General features: G+C 40.8%; 1 protein-coding gene across 1 annotated transcript in view; it reads left to right on the top strand.

Moving 5' to 3' along the window:
* LOC141154852 (5-hydroxytryptamine receptor 2A-like) overlaps window positions 1-18056 on the top strand; it is a 773101-nt gene that overhangs the window by 371447 nt on the left and 383598 nt on the right. The window contains exon 3 of the mRNA XM_073641357.1: window positions 12525-12645. The gene's annotated coding sequence lies outside the window, so the exon portion shown is untranslated. The remainder of the gene's footprint in view (window positions 1-12524; window positions 12646-18056) is intronic.

Below are 18056 nucleotides of genomic sequence, written 5' to 3'. Positions count from 1 at the left end.
GCTGCTATGACAAGGCTTTTTTGCCGCTGCTCTTTCAACCTGACGTAATTGCCTGTAGGAAAGAGTCCTCAATTTGCCCTTATCAGCACGCACACGTGTGTACTGTGAATCAGCTACATACTTCTTGATTGCCAAGACACTTCATCCTGATCATCGCACAATGTTGATTGTAGTCATGCCTTGACCTAAACACTCCACAATTTGTTGCTTCTCAGCAGCCGACACATCCTTTTTCTTTCCCATTTTGGCAGAAAATGTAGGCTGCTTAATAATGTGAGAGAGCCTTCTTAAGTAGTCTTGCCTTTCATTGGACACACCTGCCAAACTAATTAGCACAGGTGTCTGCAATTGCTTACAGTGATATAAAGAGCCCTGACACACATCACCATCAATGAGTTTAACTGACAAACAAACAAATTCTTCCCTTATCACTCCTAAACACTTTTTGTATAATAATTTGGAACGCAGTGTACATGTGCTTTTCCACAAAACACCAGTGGTTCACGTAGTGAATCTTACAGTTCTAACTTGCCAACCGTGGTCTGTATGGAGTTGTTCAATAAAGGGCCCAAAATTAAGATAACATAGATGGGAGAGGTCTCTATGAATAGGAATTCCTAAGTATTTGATACCCTGTGAGGGCCAGGCAAAGGGAAAGTTGGACTGGATGGAATCCTATATGGATTTGGGGAGGGAGACATCGAGGGCCTCAGACTTCACTGCATTGATTTTAAAATTTTACCATGTAACAAAGTGATCTATTTCAGCCATAACAGCATGGATGGATATATGTGATTGAGTGATATATACTAGGACATCATCAGCAAATAGAGAGCACTTGTACTCGGTGCCTCCCACCTCAATCCACCTAATATTGGGGTTATGGCGAATTGATGAGAGCAGGTGCTCCGTCACTAGGATGTATAAGAGAGGGGACAGAGGACATCACTGCCTTGTCCCATTGGTGATTGTGAAAGGTGATGAAAATGTTCTGACGCACCCCCTGGGCCTTGGGACACCCGGAGCCGGACCCTTTTTGGTGGATGCTGGTGGTTGTAGTCTCCGTGGCGGCGACCCAGTTCCGTGGCTCAGGGCGGTCAAACCAGTGGCGGAACTATTTATGTGGTTTTCATATTTAAATGTCCGACTACGCCACCCGTGGATTGCGGTCAGAGTGAACCGCCGCTACAGGGCAGACCACTGAGGCTGGTGTTGTGGGTGCAGCAGAGCGTAGCATAACTCCCCACGGGAGGAGTATAGCCTCAGGGCAGTGTATGCGGAGGATGGGGGTGATGGTGCAGGGCAGCAGCAGTAACGACACGGAGTCAGTGATGCAGTTCAGGGCCTTTACTCACAGTTCTTATTATCCAGACCACGTCTGCAGGTAACGGCTGCCCACGTCGTACTGTGCTCACCAGGTGAGGGGCTCAGACAACTCCCAGATAACTTTGGAGCACTTCACAGGACCCCCTTTGTGTGTCCTTTGTCTGGCCTTTCTTACCAACACTTCTGTCCGGCTGCCTCGGGCCTCCTCTTGGTAAACTTGGCGCCAGTTTCCCTGACCCTATGTGGTGCCTTCCTAGCGGGTGTAGCGAGGGGCTGCGCCACATAAAATGTCAGAGCCTCCGGTTTCTAGCTGAGGGTCGTTTCCTGCCTCCACTAGTTCGGGGACCGGTCTCCCCCTTTGGCCTGACCCCTCCACGCAGGTGGATTCGGGCGTGTGGTGGCGACTCGCCCGTCCGCACCCCTGGGATCCCTTCATTCCTCGTTCCTGGAGCCTTCTCCGCTCCTCTTCCTTCCTTCTCCCTCTTCCAGGCCTGGGCCTCTGTTACTAGGCCCGCCTCCGGAGCAGAGCTCATGCAGAGCCCCTGCTCCCTGCCACTTCTGCTCAGACTTCTCTGCACTGAACTAAGATGGTGCCCACCTTTTATACTCCCTTCTCAATGCACCCAGGAACTGCTTCCTCCCTGCTCCTGCACTACAGGGTTCCCCTTCCTCAGTGTTCCCTCCCCCCACTCCAGCCAGGGACAGGGACTGTCGTGCCCATCTCAGGGGCATATTGGTCGCCCTGCCCCACGGCAATGTGGTGTAATGCATGCAGGTGTCGGGTCCTGATCCACACTCCATCCTTACCTGAGAGTGAGATATCACACCTCTGGGTGAGGTGCAATACGTCTTTAGCAACCGAGCCCTCAGGGTGCTACAGTTCCATTTATCTTCAGCCTAGGTGACGTATTGCGATACAGGGCCGTGATTTTGGCTATAAAAGGGTCCCCTAGACCCCTACCCCAAGCTTTTTAAGAGAATCATATATGGCGTGCCAGGAGACTCTATGGAATGCTTTCTCAGCATCCAATGAGAGTATCTAATTACAAATTTTTAACTGCATCTAGCCCAGGAAATACTTTGTGCCTAGTAGCAGTGTCTGCTAGTAAGCGGATTATCCCGGCTGTTAAGCAAGCTGCACCACCTGTAGTTTAGACACTTAATTTTTTCAAAGGAAATGCTTCGGGACCATGGGATATTAGTGAAGAGCATCAGGAGGCACCCCAAGGCATAGGGGCTGGGACTGGCAGTAGGATGCCTTGCGGTGGACAGCCGAGCTCGATCCTTATAAAAGCTTTTTAACTGCAGCAGCTTTAGTGGACGCTACTGGAGCTGGAATTACCGCGGCTGCTGGCATGAGACTTGCCCTCCAATAGATCCTTGTAAATGGATTTAAAGTGTATTCATTCAAATTAGAGAGACAATTTAAATTAAAAAGCTTAGAGCTGCCTCCACCACAAGGGGGCTCGCTCGACCCACCAGCGGACAGGCACCAGTATTGGGAGAGGGGGGCTGGCCGTCAGGGTTCACCGCGGCTCTGGCACAAACCCGGCGACACGGAGGTGGCACGGGCAGGAGCGGACTGGCCGTGTCGGCTTCTCACTTTTTGGATTTTAGAAGGGCATGACATGCCTATATCTGTGTCTCCCCCTCCTTTTACTCCTCCACCTCTTTTATTTTCGCATGACTATATGTACTTGTCACTTTTCCATGTGTTAGTTATGTCTTCTGAGCAGTTTGTCAGCTTTTGGACACCTTTGAAGGTGTTTTCTATGTGTTTCTATGTGTTTTTGTTTGCCTGCCATTGGTTTTAACGGTGTTCGAAGGTGTTCGACGAACAGTTCGACGAACAGTTCGGCGAACACACGGGTGTTCGACGAACCAAACCGAACTCGAACACTACGGGGGTGGCTCAACACTAGTCACAACTTTCAAACTTTTATTTCTTATGCCCTTAAACCAGAGAGTTATGTCACAGAAATAAGTTAATAAATAAGATTTCCCATATGTCTACTTTACATCAGCGCAATTTTTGAAACATACATTTTTTTTGTTAGAAAGGTTAAAATTTGACCAGTGATTTCTCAGTTTTCCAACAAAATTTACAAAACTATTTTTTTAGGGACCACATCACATTTGAAGTGCCTTTGGGGGGCCTATATGACAGAATAAGCCCAAAAGTGACACCATTCTAAAAACTGCACCCATCAAAGTCCTCAAAACCACATTCAAGAAGTTTATTAACCCAACCGGTGCTTCACAGAACCAAAAGCAAAGTGGAAGGAAAAAAAAACATTTAACTTTTTTTCACAAAAAAATTACTTTAGCCTAAATTTTTTTTATTTTCTCAAGGGTAACATGATTTAATGGACCACAAAATTTGTTGTGTAATTTCTTCTGAGCATGCCGATACCCAATATGTAGGGGAAAACTATTGTTTGGGTGTACGGCAGGACTAGGAAGGGAAGGAGTACCGTTTTGACTTTTTGAACGCAAAAAAGTCTGGAATTGAGAGTGGACATCATGTCACGTTTGGAGAGCCCCTGATGTGTCTAAACAGTGGAGAACCCCCAAAAATGACCACATTTTGGAAACTGGACCCCTAAAGCAATGTATCTATATGAGTGGTGAGTACCTTAAACCCCCAGGTGCTTCACCGAATTTTATAACGTAGAGCCATGAAAATAAAAAATCACATTTTAACCACAAAAATATACTTAGCCACATTTTTTTACTTTTACAAGGGCAACAAGAGGAAATGCACCACAAAATTTGTTGTTCAATTTCTCCTGAGTATGCCGATACCCCATATGTAGGGGAAAACTATTGTTTGGGCGCATGGCAGAGCTCGGAAGGGAAGACATGATGTTTGACTTTTTGAACGCAAAAATGGCTGGAATCGAGAGTGGATGCCATGTCGTGTTTGGAGAGCCCCTGTTGTGTCTAAACAGTAGAAACCACCCAGAAATTACCCCATTTTGGAAACTACACCCCTCAAGGATTTTATCCAAGGGTATAGTGAGCATTTTAAACCCACAGGTAGTACAAAGAATTTGATAACATTAGGTCTCCTCAGAATTAATTTTCATGCTTTTCACAAAAATGTTGATTTAGGTCAAAAATTGTACTTTTCACAATGGATAATAGATGAAAATGGACCCCATAATTTGATAATCAATTTCTCCCGAACACGATGATACACCATATGTGGTCAAAAACGTCTTTTTGAGCACATAGCAGGGCTAGGAAAGAGCGCTATTTGTCTAGAAGTCTGAAATAAATTGTGAATGCCATGTAACATTTGAAGAGCCCCTGACATGAGAAAACAGCAGACACCCACCACAAGTGACCCCATTCTCTAAACTAGTCCCCTCAAGTAATTCATCAAGGGGTGTACTGAGAATTTTTAACCTACAGGTATTTCACAAAACCTTATAACATTTAGATGTGAGAACTAAAAATATTTTTTTTCCATAATAGTTTTTGATCGCTTTTTTTCAGATTTCAGTTATTGAATTTATTTATTTTTATTTTTATTTTTTTGTGCCGTTCACCATGCGGTAAAAGTGATAAGACCGATTTGTTCATCGGGTCAGTACGATTACAACGATACCAGATTTATATTGTTTTTTAAAAACAATATTTTACAAAAATGAATTTGTTTTTGCATCGTCATATTTTGAGAGCTGTAACTTTTTTATGTTTTTGCCGAATGAGCCATATTAGAGCTTGTTTTTTGCCGGACAGTTTGGAGTTTTTATTTATACCATTTTTTTTTACATATGACTTTTTGATAGCTTTTTATTCACTTTTTTGTGAGTCAGTATGATGAAGAAGCTACATTTTTTACGGTGTTCGACAAATAGAATAAATAACATGCTAATTTTATAGAGCTGGTCATTCCGGATGTGACGATACCAATTCGGTGTACTTTTTTTGTCTGTCTCATCAAAAAACGTTTTGAGTAGAGAAATGGATTTTAGTCACTTGTGTGCACTTTTTTTTAACTTTTTTACATATTTTATTTTAATTTTTGCTTACTTTATTGCTGAGTTCCACTGTGGGACATGTATAATTTTCACTTTGATCACTGGTCTCATATGCTGCAGTACTCATGTACTGCAGTGCATGGGAGCAGTCAGTAAGTCACTGACTCAGCCTGTGAGACCCAACTTAAAGCTCGTCACCGTACCCTGAGGTCATCACATGACCTCAGGGTACCATGGTAAGCATTGGGAAATGCGATTCTCATTGCTAGGGTCTGATGGTTACTAAGTGGGTCTTGTGACCTCCTTGTAACAACTTACAGTGGGTACGGAAAGTAGTCAGACCCCTTTAAATTGTTCACTCTTTGTTTTATTGCAGCCATTTCGTAAATTCTAAAAAGTTATTTTTTTTCTCATTAAATTACACTCTGCACCCCATCTTGACTGAAAAAAACAGAAATGTAGAAATTTTTGGAAATTTATTAAAAAAGAAAAACTAAAATATCACACGGTCATAAGTATACAGACCCTTTGCTCAGACACTCATATTTAAGTCACATGCTCTCCATTTCCTTTTGATCCTCCTTGAGATGGTTCTACTCCTTCATTGGATTCCTGCTGTGTTTAATTAAACTGATAGGACTTGATTTGGAAAGGCACACACCAGTCTATATAACACCTCACAGCTCTCAGTGCATGTCAGAACAAGTGAGAATCATGAGATCAAAAGAACTGCCCAAGGATCTCAGAGACAGAATTGTGGCAAGGCACAGATCTGGTCAAGGTTACAAAAGAATTTCTGCATTATTCAAAGTTCCTAAGAGCACACTTGCCTTCATATTCCTTAAATAGAATAAGTTTGGGACCACCCGAAGTCTTCTTAGACCTGGCCGTCCAGCCAAACTGAGCAGTCATGGGAGAAGAGCCTTGGTGAGAGAGGTAAAGAAGAACCCCAAGATCACTGTGGCTGAGCTCCAGAGATGCAGTAGGGAGATGGTAGAAAGTTCCACAAAGTCAACTATCACTGAAGCTCACCACCAGTGGGGTCTTTATGGCAGAGTGGCCCGACTGAAGCCTCTCCTCAGTGCAAGACATATGAAAGCCCGCATATAGTTTTCTCAAAAACACATGAAGGACTCCCAGACTATGAGAAATAAGGTTCTCTGGTCTGTTGAGATGAAGATAGAACTTTTTGGTGATAATTCTAAGCAGTATGTGTGGAGAAAACCAGACACTGCAAATCACTTGCCCAATACAATCCCAACAGTGAAACATGGTGGTGGCAGCATCATGTAATGGGGGTGTTTTTCAGCTGCAGGGACCGGATGATTGGTTGCAACTGAAGGAAACAAGAATGCGACCAAATACAGAGATATCCTGGATGAAAACCTCTTCCAGAGTGCTCTGGACCTCAGATTTGGCCAAAGGTTCACCTTCCAACAAGACAATGACCCTCAGCGCACAGCTAAAATAACAAAGGAGTGGCTTCAGAACAACTCTGTGACCATTCTTGCCTGGCCAAACCAGAGCCCTGACCTAAACCCAATTGAGCATCTCTGGAGAGACCTGAAAATTGCTGTCCACCAATGTTCACCATCCAACCTGAGGGAACTTGTGAGGATCTGCAAGGAAGAATGGCAGAGAATTTCCAAATCCAGGTGTGAAAAACTTGTTGCATCATTCTCAACAAGACTTATGGCTGTACTAGCTCAAAAGAGTGCTTCTACTCAATACTGAGAAAAGGGTCTGAATACTTATTACCACGTGAAATTTCAGTTTTTCTTTTTTAATAAATTTGCAAAAATGTCTACAATTCTGTTTTTTTTTCAGTCAAGATGGGGTGCAGAGAGAACTTTAATGAGAAAAAAAATTAACTTTTTAGAATTTACCAAACGGCTGCAATAAAACAAAGAGTGAAACATTTAAAGGTGTCTGAATACTTTCCGTACCCACTGTAAATACCGCTGTCAAGATTGACAACAGTATTTAAAGTGATAATTGGCCCAAATTGGTCGCAAAACCTGCCGGGGCCAATTCTGCAGGGTGTCGGCTGTCACATGCAGTGGACATCCGTGGGAATTGCCGTTGCCGGGTGGTGCTATTCCCTTATTCCCGATCGCCCTTTTTAAACATTAATGGCGGAATAAGGACCCTTAACGACTGCCATTTTAATGTGCATGGGTGGTCATTAAGGGGCTAAAAAATTAGGAAAAACAGGATTCACATTACCCTTTCCCTGCTGCTCCCTTTCCAGCTCTATGCAGTCCAACGCCAGCCTTAACTTCCTACAGCAGCAATGACATCCCATCAAATGGACATGGAGCCAACCACAGGCTTTATGGCAGTGGTCCCCAACCTTTCTGACCCTGAGAGCAACATTCAGCTATGAAAGAGGGTCGCGAGCCACATCCAGCTCCTGCCCCACTCACAATAGTGACATCCAGAGCCCCCTATTACCGGTATGATGACAGCCAAAGCTTTTCCACTGAAATCACACCAAGGCAGTATACCAAGCTCCATGGTTTTTATCTTAACCCCTGTCAGATCTGCTTTTATGTGCAGGGCAACACACAAAAGTCACCATCTAGAGATCTACTCTTAATAGCTGTTTGCTACATCTGGTGCTAATGCACCAAGCTTGCAGTCAGCTGCGAGCCACACATCATGGGCCCACGAGCCACATATGGTTCTCGAGCTACAGGTTGGTGCCCCCTGCTTTAGAAGCTTACTGCTGCAACGATTGATTAAATCCAGTGGTCATTTTCCATTGTGATAGGACATAATTACTGTGACAGCAAGTATACACCGATGGTGGACCTAGCAGCAACAGAATAATGTGGGACCAGTGAATATTCACTTGTCTTTAAAGGTGTATTCCCATCTCCAAGATCCTATTCCAATGTGTAGTAGGTGTAATAATAATAGTATTAGCAAATGCCTCCAATTAGAAATGTAGTAGAGTTTTTCTTTTTCGTTATGTCTCTTTCCTAAAGTGCAGGCATTACAGAACTTTAGGTATCCATGGTTACAACCACTAGCAACTAGCTAACTGTCACTATTTCAGTCGTTGTAACCATGGATACCTAAGGTCCTGTAATACCTGCACATGAGGAAAGAGAATTTTTTCACATTACACCCACAAAGTTAAATGTTTTTATTTGGATTTTATGTGATATGACAACCAAAGTAGCAAGCATTTGTGAGGAGCAAAGGAAATTATATATGGTTTTCTAAATAGGTTAAAAATATAAATCTAAAAATTGTGACGTGTATTTGTATTCATCCCCCAGAGTCAATACTTTATAGGACCACCTTTTGCTACAATTGCTGCTGCAAATCTTTTGGGGTATGAGTCTAGAGGCTAAATTTTTTGCTAATTCCTCTTTGCAGACTACCTCTAGCTCAGTGAGATTGGATGGTGAGCATCTCTGAACATCAATTTTCAAGTTTTGCTACAGATTTTCAATGAGATTAAGGTCTGGACTTTTACTGTGCCATTCAAACACATGAATATGCTTTGATCTAAGCTATTCCATTGTTGCTCTGGCTGTATGTTTATGGTCGTTGGTCTGCTGGAAGATGAACCTACACCCTAGTCTCAAGTTTTTTGCAGCTTCTAACAGGTTTGTGTCCAGGATTTCCCTGTATTTAGCTTCATTCATCTTCCCATCAACTTTGACCAGCTACCCTGTCCCTGCTGAAGAAAAGCATCCCCATGTCATGATGCTGCCACCACTATATTTGACACTAGGGATGGTGTTTTCAATGGTGATATGCAGTGTTATTTTCCGCCACACATAGTGTTTTGCATTTAGCCCAAAAATTTCTATTTTGGTCTCATCTGAAGAGAACACTTTCTTCCGCATGCTAGCTGCGTCATTACATGGGTTTTTGCAAACTGCAAATTAGATTTCTTATGTCTTGCTTTTAAAAATGGCTTTCTTCTTGCCACTCTTCCATAAAGGTCAGATTTGTGGAGTATATGATGATCACACGTTCATTATTTTACATTAGTATTTGTAAGCCAAACCCATAAGTAGAACAATGAAAGGAAAATTATAACATAAACATGTGCACGTGACGCGCCCCCTGGGACATATTCCTTTTTGAGGGGAATACCCGGCACCGGATCAGATGGGGGGGGTTTGTAGTCTCCGAGCGGCTGTGACCCGGCCCGTGCCCAGGGCGTCAAGCTCAGTGTTATGTGGCAGTCCTACAGATGTTATTAAGAGTTCTTTTGTGTCGACTACGCCACCCGTTGTGATGCGGTCACTGTGGCCGCCGCTGCAGCAGGGTCCGCTGAGGCTGATGGTGGGTGCGCAGCTTGGTGGGATAACCCCCAACGGGAGGGGTATAGCCTCAGAGGGGACAGGCGCAGAGGATGGGGGTTGTGGTGGTGTAGTGCAGACGGCAGTGAAGACAGAGTCGGGTTGTGCAGTTAAGGGTGTTTACTTACTGCAGATGTTGTACTGGTCACTCCAGCTGCTAGTGACCACCCGAGCCGTGCTGCGTCCACCAGGTCCTGGATCCAGCCAACCCCCAAACAAGTCCGGAGCGTGGCCCTGAGCTCTCTTTCTGTCCCGTTCTCTGGCCGTCCCCACCAGTAATCCACCTAGGTCCAGCTCCCTCGGGCCTTCTGTTGGGACACCCTTGGCCCTGGGTTCCCTGACCCTTCATGTGGTGTGCCTTCGGGGTGGATGTGATGGGTGACCGTGGCAGACGCTGCCCACGGTCTCCGGTCTCTGGCTGGGGAATGTTTTTACCCCCACCAGCTTGGGTTCCGGTACCCTGATGCCGACTCTTCACCCGGTGCTTTGAGTTGGGATCTCAGAGTCCTTCTCTTCTGTGCTCTGGGTCTCTCTCTTTTCTCCTCTCTCACTCTGGGTCTTTGTCTTTCTTCTCTCCTCTGCTCCTGACTTGTTCTCTGCAGCTGACTGACTCTCTGCATCTGATCCTCTGCATCTGACCCTGATCTTAGTTGGTGCCCACCTTATATACACCCTCTATGTGTGAGCTCAGGTGACCAGCACCCAATGAGCTCCTATCTTTACCCAGGCTGCTCCCCCTATCTGCCCCTACACTACATGGGATGTACCACCCCCCTCCCACTCCAGCCAGGAACAGACTCGGTCGTACCTGCACATTTCTAAGTGGGAGTACCGTCGGCCTGTTCCCCGGAAATGGGATGTGTGTAGTGCATGCAGCCTACCGAGCTCAGATCCACACTCCATCCTTACCCGGGAGTGGAATATCACACCTCTGGGTTGAGGTGCAATACTCCTGTAGCAGCCGAATCCTCAGGGTGCTACATACGCACTCCTTGTTTTGACTTACACAACTGATGTAAAATACGGACCACATACTGAATGTTATGAACGTTTCCCATCTGAACTGTGGATCTCTGCAGCTCCTTCAGAGTGACGATGGGCTTTTTGACTGCTTGTCTGATTATTGTTCTTCTTGCTTGGGATGTCAGTTTAGGTTGACATCCAAGTTTTGGTAGGTTTGCAGTTGTGCCATAATCCTATTTTTGGATGATGGATTGAACAGTGCTCCATGAGATATTCAGAGCTTGCGCTATTTTTTTTATAGCATAACTCTGATTTATCTTCCCACAACTTTTATCTCTGACCTGTCTGGTGTGTTCCTTTATTATCATGATGCTGCTTGATCCCTAATGTTCTCAAAAAAACTCTCAAACCTTCACAGAACAGCTGTAGTTATACTGAGAATAAATTACACACAGGTGGACACAATTTACAATTATATGACTTCTGAAGGTATTTGGTCACTCAGTATTTTATTTAGAGATACCAGGCTACAAAGGGCTGAATGGAAATCACAATTGTCAGATTTATATTTTTAAAATATGTAGAAAACATGTATCATTTCCTTTACACTTCACAAACACTTGCTACTTTGTGTTCGTATATAACATAAAATTTGAATAAAACACATTAACGTTTGTGGGCATAACATGACAAAATGTATAAAAGTTCTAAGTTTCAATAAAACCAATGTGTGTGAAAGAAGAAGAAATAAATCTTCTCAACTCACTGAGCACAAATGAATTTTTACTCTAGCCTCAGTCCTCTGGTCTCAGTCAGCCAAGAAGATTTATTTCTTCTCCTGTCGCACACTTCTCCTGCAGTTCCGGTATGTGCGCTTACAATACAGCTCTGTCATTTGAGACACAGGTCTCAGGAGCCGTGTTTCTTCAGAAGACAGCCTATCCTGACCTATGACTAAGATCGTATGCCATTTAAATTACATGATAGGACCATTTTATTCGATTTTTGGAGAACCCTGGTGAAGTGGTGAAAGATAATTTAGAAATCTGTTAAAAAAATGTTTTTTTTGTCGCCATTTTCCAAAACCCATAACATTTTTATTTTTATGTCAGTAGAGCTGTGACAGGGCTTACATTTTCTGTGGCGAGCTGATGATTTTAATGATACAATTTTTAGATTTTTGATTGCTTCTTATTGCATCTTTTGCCGTGGTTGTGGCAACAACAGAAATGCAGTTCTGCCATTTCCATTTTTTTCTCTTTATTCCGTTTATCGATTGTGTTAATTTATTTTATGCTTTAATATATCATACTTTTATGGACCAGTCAATGCTAAATATGTTTATTTTATTTTAGTTTTTTATTTATTGTAGTGCATTCTCAGTCTATTAACTTGTTCCTTCATACAGTTATATCTAAACATAAAACTAAGCTGTTTTTAATTATTTATTAAAAAAGTATTCTTAACAGACTCTTTAAAAGATGAAATATCGTATTTTTAGAAAATAGGTTCAGTTTGGTTCCCTGTTCTCAAAAACACAAGTGCAATAGTACTTCATTTTGATAATACTGAAATGGAATTGCAGAGGCCAGGATCCAGGGTGAATTTCATTTTTGAGTATCTGTGAAGAAGTTCTAGTGTCTTACAGAGAATTGCCTCTCTTTTGTCTTGGCCCTAGCTCAAGAAGCCTACAAGGTATCATCATATTGCTTTCACTTGGAAAAAGATTAAGTGAAATTATTCTTTAGCAATATTAAAGGACGTAAAATGGAAACTTTTGTGTTTTGCCAATAGTTAGTTCTAGTAGCTTTTCTTTATTTTTCGTTTATATTGTTTAATCTGTTTTTATCATAGACTGCACTAAAACTAGAGGACAATAAATACTTTAGAAATAATATTACTTTATTTGATTGCTTTCAAGGAGGTTAACAGGATTTTGGGTCACAAACATTCTGCAATTCTTCATGGAATATAAAGAAAATTGGCCATCCGGAGGGCACCAAGCAGCAAGGACGGAATAGAATAAGAAGATCTTCAATAAGGTAAAGCTTTTAATCTTTGTGCTACTTTGTAAAGTTTTTTTTAACTTGGGCAAAAGGTACCTGAGAAGTCAAAAGAAGTTCAAACTATTACCCACTTTTTGTGAAGCTGAACATTTCCTTTTAATTCACTAAAGTATATAGAAGTGATAGCCAGGGTAGCCCTTCTTTGGATATTGCTCTATGTAGTACCTTTTTTACTCCTATATTATGTAAAAAAAACATACCTAATAGCTTTCAGTATACAGTATGGTACTTAAATAACAAATGACAGTTTTACACATTTGCCAAGTACCAGTTTCATGCAGTTGCTTAACTAGTTCAAGACAAGGCCATTTTCCCTAATTTCTGACCAAACACATTTTCGAGATCTTTCGTACATGTGTTTTAAGACATCTAAAATGTTTTCTAGTTCTGATATTCAAATAATTTTTTAAACTGTTTTTGGTGATAAATGTGGACTAATCTCTATTACATTTGCAAAGTCAGAAATCAGGTGATGTTGAGGGATAGGAAGGGGAGGAAATAAGCATTTATTTCTCCCTTTTTCCTTATGACGTCCAAGGACCACTAGAATACATTTTTTATTTTGCTCCCTTTTATCTATTTTTATATATCAGACAAATGTCTTTTTCTATGGAGGCTTGCAACAGCGATTTGGAATGGTAGTGACTTTCTTTTTCCTGCTTTTTTAATTCATTAATTGATTCATTCATTTATTCACTTATTTCACACATTGTGACTCCCATAAGGTCAGAAACGATTTTGGAGAGGGCATTTGAATTATTTTTTTTTAATCTGATTTTCCTTGTAACTGGGGCTGGTACATTAGCCCCAGTTACATGGGAAATTCAGTCTCCTGGCTGCATAACAGAGCTGATCTTGTTCTATTAGGATCCAGTAACTTCTGCTCCCTATCTGCACATGGCGATCATGTGATTTCTAGGTCATGTCAGCTCTTCCTATACTGTATGCACAGCAATTGTTTATACATATCAGGAAGACAGAAATGGCAATAAACCATCTCTGTCTTCTCTACTGGTAGTCTGGCTGTGTCCCACAGCCATCTCTAAACTCCTGGTGTCACACAATTATAATACAGCTGTTTACTATGAAAGTATGTTTTAGAATGTTACAGAAAAGCAATATGCAGACCGTCCAGATGTTTAATATCTATGGGCAATCTACAAGTAATTAAGACAGGCAAAATGATACAAAAAACACCATATGCTGAAAAAAATATAATGTACAATGCTACATAATGATTAAATAAATACTGCCATACAGTGCTCAACTGATATTGACATACAATTATCAAATGATTGATACACAACATGACATGCCATATCTAAATACATTATAATAGAAATATAAAACTAATATGATGATTCATGGTATTTGAAATCAATTGATTTATTTGATTTTTTATATTATTTATTGCTATATTTATGGTCTAGTGATATCACTGTTTACATTCTATATGGAGCACTCAGTGAGAAATTCAATGAGTGTTGTGTATGTAGGAATAGAAAGGACGGAAAGAAGCTTTTGTTTTCTTTCTAGTGTCCCTTACAATCATGTTCTTAATACTTGGAACACTGAATAGTCTTTAACTGGATAAAATTTGTATTATTAGTTTGCAGTAATAAGCAGTACTGACCACTATTTTAATAATGCTTCTATATGAATACTTGGGAGAGAACTTTGTACCCATATAAATTTAGAGGCATACAATGGTATAGTATGAACACATGGGAAAGCGAAACAGGAGAGCCCATATGCAATCCACCTATATGGTATCGCAAAGAGCTAGAGGTATTCCATCTGCCACTATATGATGCCCTCATAGGGTGCTGTATTGCAACCTCAAACTATTTCTGAGAATATCCTTATAATACAGACTGCATTGCACCATGGGGATTTCATTATGCTTAGCAGATGGTTGATTTTGCCAGGACAACCCATTGCCGACTGTTGGACATTTCCTGGTCAGAAGTGCAATATTACATGGTCGTCATTTAATGGAAGTCCATGCAGAAAATAGAGAACTCAAGTACACCCAAAAAGAACCTACCTAATATCCCCAGATGAAGCTACACGAAAAACGTACGTCGGGGCACGGGACAGTTTTGGTTCTTCTGTACATGATGGCACATGGGTGGGTATAGGAGTCTAAATATATGATCTTCACTGTGTATACAGTAATGCACGGGGTCTGTTAACTATCTATGGTGATAGCCTAAAGTGATTTATATAGATAGCCATGGTTGATCTTATAGGTTTATATAGAACTATATGTTATATCCATACACAAGACATTAATTTTGGTCGTATTTGACTATTTACAGTTAACCATGCTGTTTTCCATCTTACCACACTGCCCTTTTTATTTGTTTTTATTTTTTTAATTTTTTTTGTCCTTTGTAATTGTTTTTTTAGTTTTGGTTAATAGTTATACAATTTTGGCATATAAACTTGTGCTATTTATTATTTTGTAATTTGTGGTAATTATAGGATTAAATAGGGCATATGGACACAGTGTCTTCATGAGACCAACCCTTTATACTAGTCTAAACTTTTGAAGGAATGCTCCAAAGTTTGTAACTATAGCAATCTTTTTTTTTTTGCTATGCTGTATGATTTATAGAAATTTGGAAAACTGGTGCTAATAACGTTATTTAAAAAATAAATGACTGACCTAGATACATTTTAGTATACTCTATGTACCATCACTAGGAACATTAGGTATTTCTAGTGGGCATTAATTAGCAAGAAATGAATGACTGATTTTTACATAGACTATTGAAATGACAGAAATAATAGATTTTAAGAACAGCTCCTAAGATCTGTACGGAAACAGTTGCAACCATTACAGCATTTTTAACTGGAATAAACCCCGGCTCTGATATCATTTCTCATGACACATTGATGGTGGGCAGCTACGTTTAGAAAAAAAAATGGTTCTGTTCTATAATAAGAAAGAACTCAAGTTTTGTTTGATGTCAGCACTGCAATGAATAGCAAAATGTCCTTGCGTAGAACTGCAATCGCCAAATATAACTTCAATCACAAGTAAAATGGCATTACGGTTCTTTCTGCAGAGTATTTTCTGTTACATATAATTAGACGTTCTTGGTTTTAATAGTGCTGAAGCCTTAACTCTTGGGAATACTTTATCGAAATTAATAGAAAAAAAATTCAGATATAAAAATCATGTGATTATCTAACCGTTGCACCTGGGTAATGCTGTTGTATCTAATTGACAAAATTTAAAAAAAAAATATGTATATATATACATTATTTATATAGTATTTGTTTGCTTTTGTATATATATATATATATATATATATATATATATATATATATATATATATTATTTTTCTTATTAACTTGAATGGATTAGTTATTGAAATATTTTTCTTGTGGAAAGTTCAGCAATCATTGTTTTAATTTTATTTTGTCAAACAACTAAATTATTAAATATCTGGTAGATGGCTCCCCCACAGTGAATTAAGATGTATGGTATGTAAAAGTATATTGAAGACGTCACCAATTTTCTAAGTAAATATATTTCTAAATGTGCTATTGACATGAAATTCTCACTACTGATTACAGATATATTAGGGGGTTACATACTGTATGTAGTAAGGCTATATGAATATTTCTTGAATTGACGTGCTGTGAATTTTATCTGGAGATTTTACCACTTGCATTAAAAAGGGTGAAAGTTGCGATAAATCAGCAGTATTTCTACAACAAATCCTATGGGTAAATTCATACATTGATGATTTTGTTGTGGAAAGTTCTGCAACTGTTCCATTCATCTGAAACAACCCTGAATGTAACCAATATTTAATCATAGAAATTTATGCAGCAAAATATGCTGCTTGGGAAGTCACCCTGAAGGTATGTCTTTTAGATGCCAAAGTACCAGCTGAGATTTTCATGCACAAGATGCTTCAAGAACATGCAGTCGGTGTTTTTCCTGAAGCATCTTTTAGGTCATTTTTGGTGGCGGCTTTACTGCTGTCGTCTTTTTTTCCACTACTTATAACTGTTTCACATCTTTGGAAACCTGAAGTTGTTAAAGGAAACTCAAAACCCTGAACATGTGCAAAACAAGTAGTTTTTACATTGTTATGCCTATGTCTTTCTTTTCAAAGTTTATAAGGGCCTTTGCAGGCAGATTAAGAGTGTACTCACCTGAAAAATAAGTCATGTGCACATACTCTTAGGATGCTTTTTGGGGAGGGGGTGGAATGCTGACATTTTTAGGTTTTTTTATGTTGATCTGGATACAGCAAGAATTTCCTTTCCTTTTGACTCTTAAAGCACCATCCAGCGTTTTTATAGTGCATTGGTGCTTTAAATGTAAGTCCCTTGTCCCACATCTAATACTCACATGCTGCCTTCATCGTTTTCCAGCATCGTTCCCATCGTTCTCCAGAAAAAAGTGACCTATCGGCAGCTCCAGTTTTTTATCGAGCTGTGCGCAGGTCACTTTTCAATACAAGTCTATGAGAGCCTCATTCTGGCCTTGCTCTGGCTCTCATAGACTTGCATTTAGAGCTTGTGATGTAGCTTCTGACTTCCGGACAGTCAGAAGTTGCGCTCACAAGGTGGCGTCACGGGACCGGAGCGGCACAGAAAAATGGTGAAGACGCCAAAGGATAAGTATATGACCGGGGGCAGCAGGGGACTTACATTTATAGCGCCACTCCAGTGCTGAAAAAGCCGCTGGAGTGGTGCTTTAAAACTGTAGTGTAAATTTTCCAAAAACACTGAAATCTCCATAGCATAAATCTATTTTCATCTGGGTTCTTCGAGCAGTGGCAACAGGTTGAATTAATTTTATATGCAGAACTGGAAATGTATAGTTCTGCATGATATGAGTGAAGAACAAACCCTTATACATCATATTAATTATTATTATTTATTATTATAGCGCCATTTATTCCATGACGCTTTACATGTGAAAAGGGGGTATACATAGCAAAAACAATTACAATAATCTTGAAAAAAATGTGACGGCGACTGGTACAGGAGGAGCGAGGACCCTGCCCACGAGGCCTCACAGTCTACAAGGAATGGGTGAGGATAGAGTAGGTGAGGGTAGGGCTGGTCATGGAGCGATGGTTAATGCAGGTTGTAGGCTTGTCGGAAGAGGTGGGTCTTCAGGTTCCTTTTGAAGGTTTCCTCGGTTGATGAGAGTCTGGTGTGTTGAGGTAGAGAGTTCCAGAGTATGGGGGATGCATAGGAGAAATCTTGTATGCGATTGTGGGAGGAGGAGATAAGAGGGGAGTAGAGAAGGAGATCTTGTGAGGATCGGAGGTTGTGTGCGGTATGTACCAGGAGTTAGTCAGAGACAGGTTGTGAATGGCTTTGTATGCCATGGTTAGGGTTTTGAACTGGAG

This window comes from Phyllobates terribilis, unplaced genomic scaffold (assembly GCF_046119375.1).
Source record: "Phyllobates terribilis strain yellow unplaced genomic scaffold, ASM4611937v1 Scaffold_7__3_contigs__length_470593459, whole genome shotgun sequence".
NCBI lineage: Eukaryota > Metazoa > Chordata > Amphibia > Anura > Dendrobatidae > Phyllobates > Phyllobates terribilis.
Note: the sequence above shows the minus strand (reverse complement) of the source record. Positions and strands in the feature narration are given on the sequence as shown.